We start from the raw sequence: 17,787 nt of genomic DNA on the forward strand, positions 1-17,787 counted from the left end.
AAATGAAGATTCACTGTAACTTCTTCAACCACTCCTTGACAATGTGCATGCGGTTGTCGTGTGTTTTCTAATAATCAGAGGTTATTTATAATCTAAATTAAGTTCTTTGAATCGTTTGTTTCGAATAAACGTTACCCCACATGGAAAAAAACTCTGAACGTCAGTGACATATTGAAGTCACGGAATTCTGTTGACCGCCAGTGTCACGTACCACAACCTTGGGCCAAAGGTTAGAGAGGTCAACCAATAAAACAAAGGATTAAGGTCAATGTGTTAACATGGCCTCACGACTTGACGCTTTATAAATAACTGACCAATGGGGCTGTCTCGTGTTGTTTGTCCCGCGAACCAGACGTGGATGGAGTATGTCTAAAAAAAGGCCGTTTACTAAATTTCTACATCGAGATTAATGAAAACTAACTGAAAAGGCAATGATTCTAGTATTTACAAAATATTCGAGACTAGAGCTGTAAAAATACAGTGTCAATAAACAGGTAAGATACTTACTCGACATCGGTTTGAGGATCCACCCTGAAACACTTCAACAGAATATCCATAAGAAGTATCGTGCCTATATTGTTAATCACCAACTGCCATAATAATAATCATACAGATGAAGTTGTTGATTGGTAATAAACATTTAGTTGCCTTATTTATTTTCATTTGTAGTGTCTCATATATAATCAGCTATTGATTTAGCATCTACACATTAACCATGCTGTTGAGATTACAGCTAATTATGTGCACAGTATTACCTACTGTGATACTTCCAGGAATACCAAAGTGATAACTACAGTAATACCAAAGTGATAACTACAGTAATACCAAAGTGATACCTACAGTAATACCAAAGTGATACCTACAATAATACCAAAGTGATAACTACAATAATACCAAAGTGATAACTACAGTAATACCAAAGTGATAACTACAGTAATACCAAAGTGATAACTACAATAATATCAAAGTGATAACTACAATAATACCAAAGTGATAACTACAATAATACCAAAGTGATAACTACAATAATACCAAAGTGATACAGTAATAATAATAACCACAATAATACCAAGGATAACTACAGTAATACCAAAGTGATAACTACAATAATACCAAAGTGATAACTACAATAATACCAAAGTGATAACTACAATAATACCAAAGTGATAACTACAATAATACCAAAGTGATAACTACAATAATACCAAAGTGATAACTACAGTAATACCAAAGTGATAACTACAATAATACCAAAGTGATAACTACAGTAATACCAAAGTGATAACTACAATAATACCAAAGTGATAACTACAATAATACCAAGGTGATAACTACAATAATACCAAAGTGATAACTACAATAATACCAAAGTGATAACTACAGTAATACCAAAGTGATAACTACAGTAATACCAAAGTGATAACTACAATAATACCAAAGTGATAACTACAATAATACCAAAGTGATAACTACAATAATACCAAAGTGATAACTACAATAATACCAAAGTGATACCTACAATAATACCAAAGTGATAACTACAATAAGGATAACTACAATAATACCAAAGTGATAACTACAGTAATACCAAAGTGATAACTACAATAATACCAAAGATAACTACAATAATACCAAAGTGATAACTACAATAATACCATAAATACCAAAGTGATAACTACAATAATACCAAAGTGATAACTACAATAATACCAAAGTGATAACTACAATAATACCAAAGTGATAACTACAGTAATACCAAAGTGATAACTACAGTAATACCAAGTGATACCAAACTACAGGAATACCAAAGTGATAACTACAGTACCAAAGGATACAATAAATACCAAAGTGATAACCCAAAGTGATAACTACAGTAATACCAAAGTGATAACTACAATAATACCAAAGTGATAACTACAATAATACCAAAGTGATAACTACAATAATACCAAAGTGATAACTACAGTAATACCAAAGTGATAATTACAGTAATACCAAAGTGATAACTACAATAATACCAAAGTGATAACTACAGTAATACCAAAGTGATAACTACAGTAATACCAAGTGATAACTACAGTAATACCAAAGTGATAACTACAGTAATACCAAAGTGATAACTACAATAATACCAAAGTGATAACTACAATAATACCAAAGTTATAACTACAATAATACCAAAGTGATAACTACAATAATACCAAAGTGATAACTACAATAATACCAAAGTGATAACTACAATAATACCAAAGTGATAACTACAATAATACCAAAGTGATAACTACAGTAATACCAAAGTGATAACTACAATAATACCAAAGTGATAACTACAATAATACCAAAGTGATAACTACAGTAATACCAAAGTGATAACTACAATAATACCAAAGTGATAACTACAGTAATACCAAAGTGATATCCTACAATAATACCAAAGTGATACCTACAATAATACCAAAGTGATAACTACAGTAATACCAAAGTGATAACTACAATAATACCAAAGTTTTATCCACAGTAATATGATTTGTAATATTATTGTCTTGTTCTTGATATATGAAAGTATTTTGATACATGCAAGTGGTTTTAGGTCAAGTCAGTGTCTAGACAAACCAGTGGTTGATTGCATGAACAGACATACACGTCATTGGGTTTGATATCAAATAGTCCTGTAGGTCACGGTGAGGTAGCCTAGTGGTTAAAGCGTTCGCTCGTCACGCCGAAGACCCGGGTTCGATTCACCACATGGGTACAATGTGTAAAGCCCATTTCTGGTGTCCCCAGCCGTGATGTTGCTGGAATATTGCTAAAAGCGGCGTAAAACCAAACTCACTCACTCACTCACTCACTGTAGGTCACGCATTGTGCTTCTTGTAAGAGGGCTGCTGGGGCTTATTCCGGCTCGGGATTCGCACGGGGATGCAAACTTCTTCGGAGAAGTGCGAAGAGACCTGTGTAGCCATGCTTTGTGCTTTGGGGTATTCGTTTAAGTGCTTGCAAATACTCACTATAAAATCTCAGTTAGAAATAATGATTTATTTCAAAACACACACACACACAAATATTTTTAAATATATATGATGTTTATTGAATGGACTGGATGTATTAAATCGGACATTTGTTGTGGGGACGGATTTCAAGTATGAAACTTTTAACCAAATCTACGATACCTTCGGACAATCAGCACAGCTGCCATCTCCCGTTGTGTAGTTTAGTCTATGTATTTTCACCATTTATCATTTTTATAAACAACTTGCCGCTTTACATGCTGGCAAGGAGAATTATGAATATTCCACCCTAATGTGAGACAGCAACACCCTCCAGCACAGAGACGCCACATTTCTCTCCACGCTGTGAAAGTTAGAGATGGACTGCCAGCATTACGCTCAGCTTATGTAACGCATCACTTAAGACAAGAACAGATTCACGAGAGTACGATAATGCCGTTCTAGCAGTAATGTTGAGTGTTCTTGGGGTGTGCGCACAGAAATTCAGTGTTTTGCTTGAAATCTGCATTTGAAGACGTACTGATTGACACGTTATTTACTGAAATAGACAATGGGAAACCTGCGTGGACGGCTAACGTGAGACTTTTTTTGTAGTTGTTAATTCCTCACAAATGTTACTCCTCCTTGTCTTAAAATGGTGAATATGCAGACGATTAACGTTGTAAGATACCAACCAGGTGAAAAAATGAAAGTTCAAAGGCTTAGTGTGATATAACTTAAAAAATCAATTCAACTGTAAGTATAATCCTTATTTTTCCCAAGAAGAAAAGTTGTATAATTTAACGTTACATATCAAAGCATCATGTTCATGAATGTTTTATTTATTTATTCATTTGATTTCCCGTGAACACACATTGAGTAGAGGAAATGATTGGTGGTGTGTGAGTGTAGAGCATTCAGCTTTCAATGCCAACACGCAATATCCGGTTCCGGGTGGAGACCGCCTCCGTGGTGTAGTGGTTAGAGCGGAAGGTTGCGGGTTCGATCCCCGACCGCGTCATACTAAAATACTTTAAAATATGGTACTTGTTGGGTCCCTGCCTGGCGCTCGGCATTAATGGGTACAACAAGATCTGGTCGGCTCGGAGTCAGTATAATGTGTCTGAGTGGGATATTCATGCTTCACTGCGGCATGGTATCTCAGTGGGCTAGCACTATAAAACCAGCTTCAGTCTGGGCTAGTACAAGCAGCCGCACATACACATACACATGCATGCACGTCGTCATATGAGCGAAATATTCTCAAGCACGACGTTAAACCCAATTTCACCTCACCTCACCGGTTCCGGGTGGGTGAACTCACCTCACTACGGTGAGGTCAAAGGTGGTTTAATGTCGCACTCAAGGATAATCGAACCAATACATATCACAACCATGCTTGTGGTAGTGAGTGTTATTTTACGCCCTTATCACACAGACATATACAAGTCAATGTTCTATAAATTAAAAAACTAAGATTGTAAGGCAGGCGGATATCTGTCTCTCTGTCTGTCTATCTATATATCTGTCTGCCTGTCTGTCTGTTTGTTCATCTATCTGTCTACCTATCTTTCGATCTCTCTGTCTGTATTTGTATCTATCTTCCGGTCTATCTATCTATCCATCTATCCATCTATCTATCCATCCATCCATCCATCCATCCATCCATCCATTTATCTATCTATCTATCTAACACACATCGATCTTACACCCATTGCTCACACACATTACGTTTGAAATTCATTTGGAGGCTGCTAAATTCCATTTAAAATCACATGTTTAAGAAATATTTATTTATCACAAAAATTCACGAGTATTTTGTTTCTACGGTGTTGTAGAATTTAGAGACACTGTGCTGTGTGACACTGTGTCAGCGAGTTGTCACTCACGGGGACATTGACAACGCGTGTTAATTTCACCAGGTGGGGGTTAACTTCACAGTTAGAGTGACGTGCCGTTTCTAATGCCGCTAATGACCCACGCTGATTAACAAGCCATGTGTGTGTGTATAGGTGTGAATGCCTTTCACAGGTCAACGTAACTGTCAGGTACAATGCTCCCTTTAACAAAGGTCATGAAAGAGTTAGATGATTTAAACAAAATAAATTGAAACAGGTATATCAAATGGCTTTCCAGTATAGCATAGAATGTATGACCAAACCAAAGCCAAAACTTCGCAGTTGATTGTATCATATGTGTGATTTTCAGTTAAAATATTAAAAGTTGGCGATACTGTACGGGCCCCTAGTCAGAACTCACAGAATACTTTTACATCATTTGACCTTTTAAAATATAGTTTGATTAAAAACATTTAAAATGTAAAATAATCACATAATACGCGAGTGCTTATTGGTATCTAAGACATCTTATCTTTGTGAATAACGAAATAGAATTAATATTCCGGCACACATTTACATTTAAAACACGTAGGGATTACGTGGCTGCAATCTATACCATATTCTTCATTGAACAACAATTTTTAATTTTATACAAAATTCCCTAGCGACAGGTTACTTTTTATGATGAGTAATGGTACAATCAGAATTAACAGTTTTAGCTGTCAATAACATTAAAGACAAAGTCGGTACACTTTATCCCCTCAGTGTATGTCTCACTACTTGTTTATATAGACTTTCTTTATCCCCTCAGTGTATGTCTCACTACTTGTTTATATAGACTTTCTTTATCCCCTCAGTGTATGTCTCACTACTTGTTTATATAGACTTTCTTTATCCCCTCAGTGTATGTCTCACTACTTGTTTATATAGACTTTCTTTATCCCCTCAGTGTATGTCTCACTACTTTGTTTATATAGACTTTCTTTATCCCCTCAGTGTATGTCTCACTACTTGTTTATAAAGACTTTCTTTATCCCCTCAGTGTATGTCTCACTACTTGTTTATATAGACTTTCTTTATCCCCTCTCACTGTATGTCTCACTACTTGTTTATATAGACTTTCTTTATCCCCTCAGTGTATGTCTCATCCCCTCAGTGTACTTGTTTATATAGACTTTCTTTATCCCCTCAGTGTATGTCTCACTACTTGTTTATATAGACTTTCTTTATCCCCTCAGTGTATGTCTCACTACTTGTTTATATAGACTTTCTTTATCCCCTCAGTGTATGTCTCACTACTTGTTTATATAGACTTTCTTTATCCCCTCAGTGTATGTCTCACTACTTGTTTATATAGACTTTCTTTATCCCCTCAGTGTATGTCTCACTACTTGTTTATAAAGACTTTTTTATCCCCTCAGTGTATGTCTCACTACTTGTTTATATAGACTTTCTTTATCCCTCAGTGTATGTCTCACTACTTGTTTATATAGACTTTCTTTTTCTTTATCCCCTCAGTGTATGTCTCACTACTTGTTTATATAGACTTTCTTTATCCCTCAGTGTATGTCTCACTACTTGTTTATATAGACTTTCTTTATCCCCTCAGTGTATGTCTCACTCAGTGTTGTCTCACTTATATAGACTTTCTTTATCCCTCAGTGTATGTCTCACTACTTGTTTATATAGACTTTCTTTATCCCCTCAGTGTATGTCTCACTACTTGTTTATATAGACTTTCTTTATCCCCTCAGTGTATGTCTCACTACTTGTTTATATACTTTATCCCCTTGTATGTCTCACTCCCTGTTTATATAGACTTTCTTTATCCCTCAGTGTATGTCTCACTACTTGTTTATATAGACTTTCTTTATCCCCTCAGTGTATGTCTCACTACTTGTTTATATAGACTTTCTTTATCCCCTCAGTGTATGTCTCACTACTTGTTTATATAGACTTTCTTTATCCCCTCAGTGTATGTCTCACTACTTGTTTATATAGACTTTCTTTATCCCTCAGTGTATGTCTCACTACTTGTTTATATAGACTTGTTATCCCCTCAGTGTATGTCTCACTACTTGTTTATATAGACTTTCTTTATCCCCTCAGTGTATGTCTCACTACTTGTTTATATAGACTTTCTTTATCCCCTCAGTGTATGTCTCACTACTTGTTTATATAGACTTTCTTTATCCCCTCAGTGTATGTCTCACTACTTGTTTATATAGACTTTCTTTATCCCTCAATGTATGTCTCACTACTTGTTTATATAGACTGTCTCACTACTGTTTATATAGACTTTCTTTATCCCCTCAGTGTATGTCTCACTACTTGTTTATATAGACTTTATTATCCCCTCAGTGTATGTCTCACTACTTGTTTATATAGACTTTTTTATCCCCTCAGTGTATGTCTCACTACTTGTTTATATAGACTTTCTTTATCCCCTCAGTGTATGTCTCACTACTTGTTTATATAGACTTTCTTTATCCCCTCAGTGTATGTCTCACTACTTGTTTATATAGACTTTCTTTATCCCCTCAGTGTATGTCTCACTACTTGTTTATAAAGACTTTCTTCATTTTCAGATGCCTGAAACTGTAGCAATCTAGACTTGCATAGGTTGTATTGGGAATATTTGTTTCAGGGTTTAGGTGGCAGATTAGTTAAACGCTTGCGACACCTGTTTCTAGTTGAAACATAAAAGATCTTCCAAAACGACTGAAGTGCCCAGGGAAATACCGGAGGTAAAAGATGGCCGGTACTCCACGTGGGCGCGCACACACCTACATTCATGTGTGACGTTAACCGTTGTCGGGACTACACAGCGGCAAGGGGACTTTCTACATGTTCGTGGAACGGTACTATAAGCCATTAACACGTTTTTCTTGATGTAGGTTTGTTCTGCAAACATGCTATGTGTATTGGGTGTTAGTATCATGGTGAATATTACAAAATACGCCATGAATAGGACGAGCACAGATACGACATAGATATCAATGTTCGTTTATCCTGTCTTCGCCTGAATTGTTCGACAGAACCTAAGAAATGGAAAATCGTCGCAAGTTAATGCGTTTGGGCGATGCTGCACTTGTAAAATGACGTGAAGAATAACGTATGGGCGGAAGAATCATGCAGTGAAAACAACAATCACTAATTTGCAGCGTCACAGGATGACTGGCAGAACTGCAGACAGTTCCCGGAGTGGAAGACGCAGCATCACAACCGCCACCCAGGAACGATAACTCCGCACCTATCACCTTCCTATCAGATTTCTCACTGTGACGTCATGGGCAATGACCACGCTTAGCCGTGTCATCAGTCATCGCACCGTGCGTCGGCCACTTTAAGAGCGTGATAGCTGGGTCTATCGACCCTTTAGAGCAATGAAATCGGTTTCGACATATCAAATTCAACACTGACCATGTCGTAACATGTGTTACTTTCCGATGATAGTAAATTCAAACTGTCCAGATCCCACGGGACAAAACCTGCTTGTGGGGAAAAGAAGGACTCCTGGGACAAAGAAGGGCTCCAGGTGACTACAATTTGGTGGTAGCAGTGTGATGGTTTCGCCAAGCAGAGGACTCATTGTATGATGTCTCACAGCCCCTGAACCACATTATTTTCCCTACTGCCTAGCCCTCTCTGCAGTGCTAAAGCCCCAAATAAAGCAAGTCTAGATTTCCCCAGGTTCAGGTTCTGAATCTCTGGTCTCCCTGGGGCTCCTTTTCAATTTAAATGGGTTGAAGGAAAACCAAGTTTTATGAGTAGTCAACTTCTTTATTGCAATGAGTGCGACGTTTCGGTGTAGATACTAACACCGTTATCAAGCAAGTCAGGCTTGTTTGTTACTATTGAACTTATATATATTCAGAGACTAAGCATTAGTCTAGACTCATGGTAACATCTGGAAATCGTAATGTCCAGTGTTACAGTGACCTCTTGTTTGGTCTCTGTCCCTGACCCATATGCGTTTCCTTTCGGCCTGCTATGCAAACGCCCTAAGTGAAGCAAGTGTAGATTTTCTTCAATATGTTCCATTTCACCAGGACCCCTTTTCAATTTAAATTGAGTTATTTTTCTCTCTCGGGGTTATATATTTTCAGAGACTAAACGTCTGTCTACCTTGACCTTGTTAGACGTCCCGTCGTGTTACCCTTCCTATGACCCAACTGCAGGATCTGGTTTCAACAGAACAAGGCAAGACCTTTCATAGCCACGAACACCTGGCCACTTCCAACGCCAATGTTTTGCCACGGAGAGGGCTTTTACTGGACTGTCATTTAGTCCCGGAAATATATAGTGTATTGCGGGATTTACGCCGCTTTTAGCAATACTACATCTTTTAACCAAAGTGGGCGATCGAACACGGGTCTTCGATATTAAGACCGAACGCTTTAATGACTAGGCCACTCATCGTCCCCATGGGAAAACTGCTACACGTCTTGTTTGCTCATGCATCACATCCACAGATCGAGTTATTTTTCTGCTGGCACGTGATACTGTTTTCGTGATAAACAGAATAAGGAAAAAGAAGTTATCATCGGGATTCTTGTTCAAATTCAAGACTGTTGACGTGTTATTCAGAGATGAATATGTGCAAGGTAACTTCTTGCTTAGAAAGCCAAGGTGTTGTTTTTATCCCTCGTTCTGCTCTTTCTGAAAGATTTAAAAAGAACCTGTTTATATAGTCAAACGATCCGAGTAAATATTGCACCGTGTGTTCAAAGGCACATGTGCATTACTTGCGTATGTGGTTGTAACAATGATAGCTCTGTAGAACTTTACTGAATCGAAATTGTAAATAAAATCACATTTGGTCTCCTCTATATATACATTGCGAGCCCAAATAAATAATTGCATGAAACAAAAGAATAACTTGCTTGCGACTGCAACAGAAGGATTTCCACCATTTAATATCCATGTGCCAGTTCGTGAAACCTGTCAAACGTCGTCTAATTAGAAAGCCGTACAGCGAAAATGAGAGACGAGGTTCTGACCACTGGCTGTGTCGGAATCAGACCTGTGCTATGGGATGCACTTGACCAGCGGACTGCGCGTTCATTAAGAATAACCAGTTATTTCATTGAACACATTCCTAGAAATTTGCACGAAAGGAACCTTTGATATCAATACTGACTGACGTTTTTTATTGACAATTGCCTTTAACGTTTTCATGACACGAAATCATATCTATTATTCCATGCCATTCTGCTGCTTCATAAACTGTTTCGAGACTACTAGAAGGCCGAGTGTTAATCTTCCGGTGTCTGGCGACGATGTGTCGGTTAATCATCTTCATGTTGTTGCCGGAAACAAGTCAAACAGTTCGTGGTATTTCCTCCACAAGCCACACAGATTATATCTTTATTAGTCTTCGCAACGGCGTAAACATGTTTCAGGTGCAAATGACATTCATAAGTTTTTGTGAGTAATTTTACTTTCAGTTCAACTTGTCAAGTTCGCAAACGTATATTATATATTCTAGGTAGCCTGGTGGGTAAAGCGTTTGCTCGTCAAGATCAGGCTCGAATTTCCCACATTTGCAAAGTCCATCACTGGTGTCACCCTGGAATAAAAACGACGTAGACCTTTATTCACTCACTCACTATAGATTCCAAACTTTACTATCCTTGTCAATAAGTGTGACGTTTCAGTTGGATTGTATTCATCCAAACTAAATGTGAAAATTATACAACTGGTATTAGTAAATGAGTGAGTGAGGATTGCATTGTACCATAGCTTGCAGTCTTTTATGACCTGGATCTTCATATTTTGAAAATGATCATAATTACTTTTCAACTTTACTCTAGGATGGTATTGTATCAGTATGTATCTGCATGCACAGGGGCGCCTCAATTGTTCGGTCACCCCTGATTCCTGGCTTTCTTTGAGCATACCAACGTAAACTAGGCGTATAATATTGAAATAATTGTTAATTTACTTGATAGCTGACAAGCTGTATCTGAGTTTTTTAGCAGGCGCCAGTACTTCCATTTTTTAGGATAATTTCACCGGAATCAAGGGAATAACAAAGTTTCATTTCACTCAGTAGCGTTGCTTAGGCCATTCGTTTTGGCTTTTCCTGCCCATTTTAAACTGAAATAATCTCCAATACTCATTCACTCATTGTAATGGAATAACACAAGTTTTAATAGAGCACACGTAGAAGTTAAGATTGTGTACCATCCACGCCTCTAATATTGATAATATCAAACAAACAAAAGATAAGAAAAACCTTTCTAAATGTGATCTCTATCAACAATGGGTGTCGTCTGTGATCACACATTAAGACAATATTTCATTCAAATATTATTTCAAGAAGATCAAAATAGAACAACGTTTAATTGCTTTTTCTGTCTCAAAACACCTTCTCTCCCAATAAAATGATCGGCTGAAGTGTTTTAATTTGTTTGAATAAAATTTGTGATTCAATATACATTCTACGTTCATTGTTGGCTCAACGTGCCGACGGGGACTTTCTTCCTGTGACATGATGCATCACCGCTGTGAGATCAAGGCTGTGCCTAAGGAAATATTTACATACATATTAGAAAGATGTGCAAGAGTGAAAATGCCCATCTTCCCATTAATGGGACTTCCTAACTTCCGGTCATGCGTAAACCTCAGACTTAATTTCTTTAAAATTGTCTTTTAAAAATATTTCAACATTTTCACCATCACCTTTGGTGAAGGGCTTAAAATGTTAGCTTAGCTGATCAGGACAGCTACTCTGAGGTTCCGGCATGCTCACGGTCAAGGGTAAATGCCATTTTTTTAAACACTGGGATGAACTTGAACTTGGAAATGTGAGTCGTGAATGGGGACGGTACAACACAACGAGCTACAGATTCCCGGCAGGTGTGTGCGCGGCGGTGCCCCTCTTTCCCCAGTCTTATTTAAATATTTTTTTTCAACTTTCAGGGAGTCCGTCGAAAACACTCCCCCAAAGCCAAACAGCTCAAGAATTCGCCAAAACTGGACGAGGAAAGGCGTAGAAAAAGCTTGACTAAGCAGTAATGTTGGCAGAAAAAGCACGTCTGCAATAAAAACACTAAGTACTTATGCACTGCTTGAGTCACAAACAGAACAGTCATTCTCTGTCAGGTTGTTGTTTGATAAATCATCAAATTCTAACCCTTGTTACAAGTTGTTCTAAGTTTATTTAGGATTTCCAAAGAATTAGTTTGGTGCCGACAGACTTTGGACATTTAACTGATGTACATGATGCAACCAGTGAATCCCAGTTAATCCAGATTGTACCATTCCAAGAGAAATTATCCTGATAACAAATGTCTGGATTAACGAATCACGTATATTATGCCACAGTTGTTACGCATAGACTAGTAACAGTCGTCCCTGAGCCAGATGTCCGAATAACCAGGTTTCTTGACTAAAGGGGTTTAATGTCTTCTTTTATGTCCATACGTCATTTATGTTCCCCTTGTATGTATGGACGTTACATCCTGACTGGAAAGCTGTGGAAGATCTTACAAAATATGTTTAGCAATTAGGAAACTGATGACACATTATGGCAACATTTATACCGATTTCACTGGGAACTATGTTTTTCTTAATATTTTGTAAACACCGAATAATTGGGTGATGGTTAGTTCACGGTAGCCGAGCCCGCAATGCGGTCAGCGGTCAATATTTAGCCACTTTGACAAGGTTATTGTGTTTTGAATTTGGTAATTTAAAAATGACAAATATTCCGCCTCTACACCCTGCGCTTGGTTTAATATTTGCTTGAACTGCCTGTATGGGAAGACCTTTTTGAAATATGACAGAATTTGGTTTAAAATACCATTAACTAATTTCTCCATGTCGCAGTACATGATGATTTGTCAAATATATTCTGTTCAGATCATTGGTACCAGGCAGTAATATTCTGAAATTAATTCATCAGAATTTCAGTTTTGCAATAGGGAATATGTCATCAATTATCAGAATTATTTTATTTCAACAATTGTCAGATGTTGTTATTTTCCCCCTTAAGTCCGGTATTGTCAATGATTGCTGCCTGTTTGTAACTGTTCGGATCAATGAGATGTGGCTGGTGAGCATATCACACCTATGTGTAAGATACAGAAAAACCCACATACAAGCCCACAAACCAACACCTCTGCCACTTGATGGTGAAAAAACAAAATATTTTAACGATCAAATTCAAGGATCTGGTTGTTTGCAAGAGAACATTGATGGCGAGCCTCGACTGACCCAACACATTGGCGTCTGGCCTCAAGCCATGGCCTGGCCACGTTGACGGCCGCATCCTCATTAATGAACTCAGGGCATGCGGACGCTACTGCAACCACGGTCTAATTTCCAGTAGGTTTGGATTTGGATACGAATGTTTCATGTTTTCATGCATTCAATATTAATTTGTTTTCGAACAGGTACTTCTTACATGTTCTATAAGGTTCATGAACATGAGAGTGACAAAACATTTTGGAGAAATCAAATGATTATTTTGGTATTTTTGTTATGCTGTTTCTCTCAGTTTTCCCTAAGCCAGGTTAATACTATTTTGTAAAGAAACAGACGAAAACAATATGATACGTTTCTTCATTTCACAAAAACATTTATTAAAATATACATTAAATGCCATACTGTACATCACTGAACGTGACATAAGCACGTTTTATAGCAAAAATAGATAATCGTTTCTTATCTTGTTGTCATATTTGGAGCTGGGACTGTAGGTGTATTCGGTCGCTGTAACCTTTTCAAATCCGCAAATCACACTGTGAACAAATAAGAGCTTTTCTTATCGCAAGCCACAAACCCAGCACACGGAGGTGAAGTATTTGTCGCTAAGAATAAACACTTACTGAGTTGTTTAACTATTTTAATTGACATGCAAGGAGTTTGAACGATACCTGGTTGATCGCTCAACACGGATGTCCCCAGCCTGTGCCGGATGAGTCACACCTGTGTTTTTAATACGAATTACAGGTAACAGGTAAATGCTATAGCTAATGCAGGCGATATGTTAAAGTATGTAAACACTGCATGCAGCACGTAATCAGAGTTCAAAGGCAACACGGAAATACAATTTCAATACAATCGAAAACAATTTGTTTTACAAATCCGTATCACGACAAGCGAAGTAGAAAACCTCCATAAACCTATACCAAAGAATCAAACACGGAATTATATGAGCATTAAATCACATTTTAATACCTAAAACATACGTGCCGTGGCAACGATGAGTGTTATTACTGTCGCCTGTAACGCTGATTTGGTAAATAGAATTGATCCTAAACAATACCCTTGACCTCTACTGTCTATTTTCTTATCGAATTTCAGTATTTGCATTACCTTGAGAAGTCAGTGATGGGCCCGTTAAGCTTTTTAACACAATCTTGTGTGAAAAAATCATTTCTGATACTGGCTAGCCGCAACTGCACTTCACTTTGCGAGCTGCGGTCACCGGGCACTTGTGGCTCTGGCGGTGTGTAATGCTGACGTTCAAATAACGTTAAGACGAAACACACATTAGGAAATCTCGTTGTGACTTTTAAACATACTTCCTTACATCCTAGATTTTCTTTGTCATCTTATAAGTAAAATATTTGGCATTTATCTTGGATTTGTCTGGAAATGGGGAATTTGATGTAAAACCTTTGGGGCAAGTTGTTTTCTGTGTGCTTTAACGACATAACTCGGAGTATTGTTCTTGTTGGTGTATAAAAACTGCCATGGGTCATGTGACTTTAGTCGGTTCACTGTGAGTCATTTTGTCATTGAAATAGTTTCCTTCGTTAGATAACATCTGAATGTTTGATTTCCCGATCAAAGCAGTTACAGAACTGTATTGATACATGAGGAAATAGCTGCAGGATGAATCATGCAGTAGGTATCAAATGTAGATGTTACACCCATACTGAACTAGATATATTCTATACCCAGGCAGAGGGTTGTGTTGGGTCGACAAATATATACGTAGACTCGTTACGTGGACCTTTTCTGGGCAGCCGAATCAATTATCAACAAACGTTAATCGAGACTAAAACACGTGACTTGATTTCAAGCTTGAAAATTACAACTACAATTAACTTTTTAATTAAAATGTATGAAATCAGTTTGTATTAACCCGTCTGTACTATTAAGCTGACATTACTGAATTAGCCACTGTATCTGTCATAGGGATTATGGTAGGTTTCGGATTAACAGAACGTTGCTCTGTCGGAGGTAGCTGTAGCTTGAAAGCCTTATTGTATCTTGAAGAATAGACAATGTTCTTACAGCTTCTGGAACTTCAACGTTTACCTTCTATAATGCCTGCATCCGCCAAAGCTCAGCCGTTATATATATTTGAACTATCGTTTGCATTGATCCATCCGTTTGTTAGTGGATCAATGATGTTGATATTTTCGGAATCTCCTTTTCTTTGGGTGAATTTGAGACTTTCAACTTCGACATAGGGGTCTACTGAATTTCTCACATTAATCTATCACTGGGTGTTAAAAAACATATACCCCACCTCGTGATATCCCATTTCTGACCCTCATCTGTCACTCGGTGTTATTGAACACATTTCGTTCCCTCGACACATTTGCATGTTACTCAAACTCTGTTGTCTCCAGTCGTTGCTATTTCGTTGCAGTCCAAGACCATATATCTTATTACACAGCACCTTAACCTGAGCAAACCCATTGTTTCCAGTTTTCCTATTACACAGTGTCTCGTCGTCCCCATAAACCCGTTATTCCCTGTTTTCCTATTACACCGTGTCTCGTCGTCCTCATAAACCCGTTATTCTCTGTTTTCCTATTACACCGTGTCTCGTCGTCCTCATAAACCCGTTATTCCCTGTTTTCCTATTACACCGTGTCTCGTCGTCCTCTCATAAACCCTGTTTTCCTATTACCGTTCTATTACACCGTGTCTCGTCGTCCTCATAAACCCGTTTGTTCCCTGTTTTCCTATTACACAGCGTCTCGTCGTCCTCATAAACCCGTTGTTCCCTGTTTTCCTATTACACAGCGTCTCGTCGTCCTCATAAACCCGTTGTTCCCTGTTTTCCTATTACACAGCGTCTCGTCGTCCTCATAAACCCCTTGTTCCACGTTTTCCTATTACACAGCGTCTCGTCGTCCCTCATAAACCCCTTGTTCCCTGTTTTCCTATTACACAGCGTCTCGTCGTCCCCATAAACCCCTTGTTCCCTGTTTTCCTATTACACAGCGTCTCGTCGTCCCCATAAACCCGTTGTTCCCAGTTTTCCTATTACACAGCGTCTCGTCGTCCCTCATAAACCCCTTGTTCCCTGTTTTCCTATTACACAGCGTCTCGTCGTCCCCATAAACCCGTTGTTCATTACTGTTTTCCTATTACACAGTGTCTCGTCGTCCCCATAAACCCCTTTGTTCCCTGTTTTCCTATTACACAGCGTCTCGTCGTCCCCATAAACCCCTTGTTCCCTGTTTTCCTATTACACAGCGTCTCGTCGTCCCCATAAACCCCTTGTTCCCTGTTTTCCTATTACACAGCGTCTCGTCGTCCCCATAAACCCCTTGTAATTACCCAGTTTTCCTATTACACAGCGTCTCGTCGTCCCTAAAAACCCTTTTTCCTATTCCCAGTTTTCCTATTACACAGCGTCTCGTCGTCCTCCTAAACCCATTGTTCCCAGTTTTCATTACACACACTCGTGTCTCCCAGTTTTCCTATTACACAGCGTCTCTCATAAACCCGTTGTCCCCAGTTTTCCACAGCGTCTCGTCGTCCCCATAAACCCCTTGTTCCCTGTTTTCCTGTTACGTCGTCGTCGTAAACCCGTTGTTCATAAACCCACCCCATGTTTTTCCCGTCTCGTCGTCCCCATAAACCCCTTGTTCCCTGTTTTCCTATTACACAGCGTCTCGTCGTCCCCATAAACCCTTGTTCCCCGTTTTCCTATTACATAAACCCGTTGTTCATTACACAGTTCCCTTTTTCCTATTACACAGCGTCTCGTCGTCCCCATCGTCCCTGTTTTCCTATTACACAGCGTCTCGTCGTCCCCATTTGTTCCCTGTTTTCCTATTACACAGTGTCTCTCGTCGTCCCCATAAACCCCTTGTTCCCTGTTTTCCTATTACCCACTGTCGTCCCGTCGTCCTCATAAACCCCTTGTTCCCAGTTTTCCTATTACACAGCGTCTTGTCGTCCCCATAAACCCATTGTTCCCAGTTTTCCTATTACACAGTGTCTCATCGTCCTCATAAACCCGTTGTTCCCAGTTTTCCTATTACACAGTGTCTCATCGTCCCCATTAACCCGTTGTTCCCAGTTCCTCTTTTTCGTCCTATTACACCCGTTGCGTCTCGTCGTCCCCATAAACCCACTGTGTTTGTGTGTATTTTCGTTGAAAGTATTTACTGAATTCCTCCTACATTCCGTTGAGAAAATGCTGTTATTGAATCATATTAAAGCTTGGAAAAATAATATTTCATGAAAATCTCTCTCGAAGCATGGATCAATCACTAATCGTATGAGTTGTGTAGTATTAAGTGAAAATAACATCAAGGTGACAGAAACAGAATAGCAAAAATATGATGACACTTAAACACCTGCGTTGCTAGGCAACACAAAGGCTTCCTACTTCCTCTTTACTTCATCTGAAGTTGTTTTGAGTGACAAAAAACATTTATTTTCTGCAAAACATTGTTGTTTTGCTACTCAAAATAATTTGTCACACCTTCAAAACGTAACTGTTGTCGTTTCAAGGGTGGCGCAAAGTCTTTCCAGCAGCTGTCGATTGATGACAGCAGTGGCAACAATTTCAATGATGTCAGCGGCTCAAAGATTCGGACCCCCTCATCGCATAATTGGAATATCTAATTGAAGCATATGTTTAACTCCGATACTTCTTTGAAAGACACAGTCTTAATTCAGAAGTTTGTTGCATAAGTCTAATGAGAAATAGATTACCATGGCTTCTGTGTGTTTTGTAACAGGAAATAGCCTTG

The sequence above is a fragment of the Haliotis rubra genome, unplaced genomic scaffold (assembly GCF_003918875.1).
Source record: "Haliotis rubra isolate DU_JTF1 unplaced genomic scaffold, ASM391887v1 Scf2, whole genome shotgun sequence".
NCBI lineage: Eukaryota > Metazoa > Mollusca > Gastropoda > Lepetellida > Haliotidae > Haliotis > Haliotis rubra.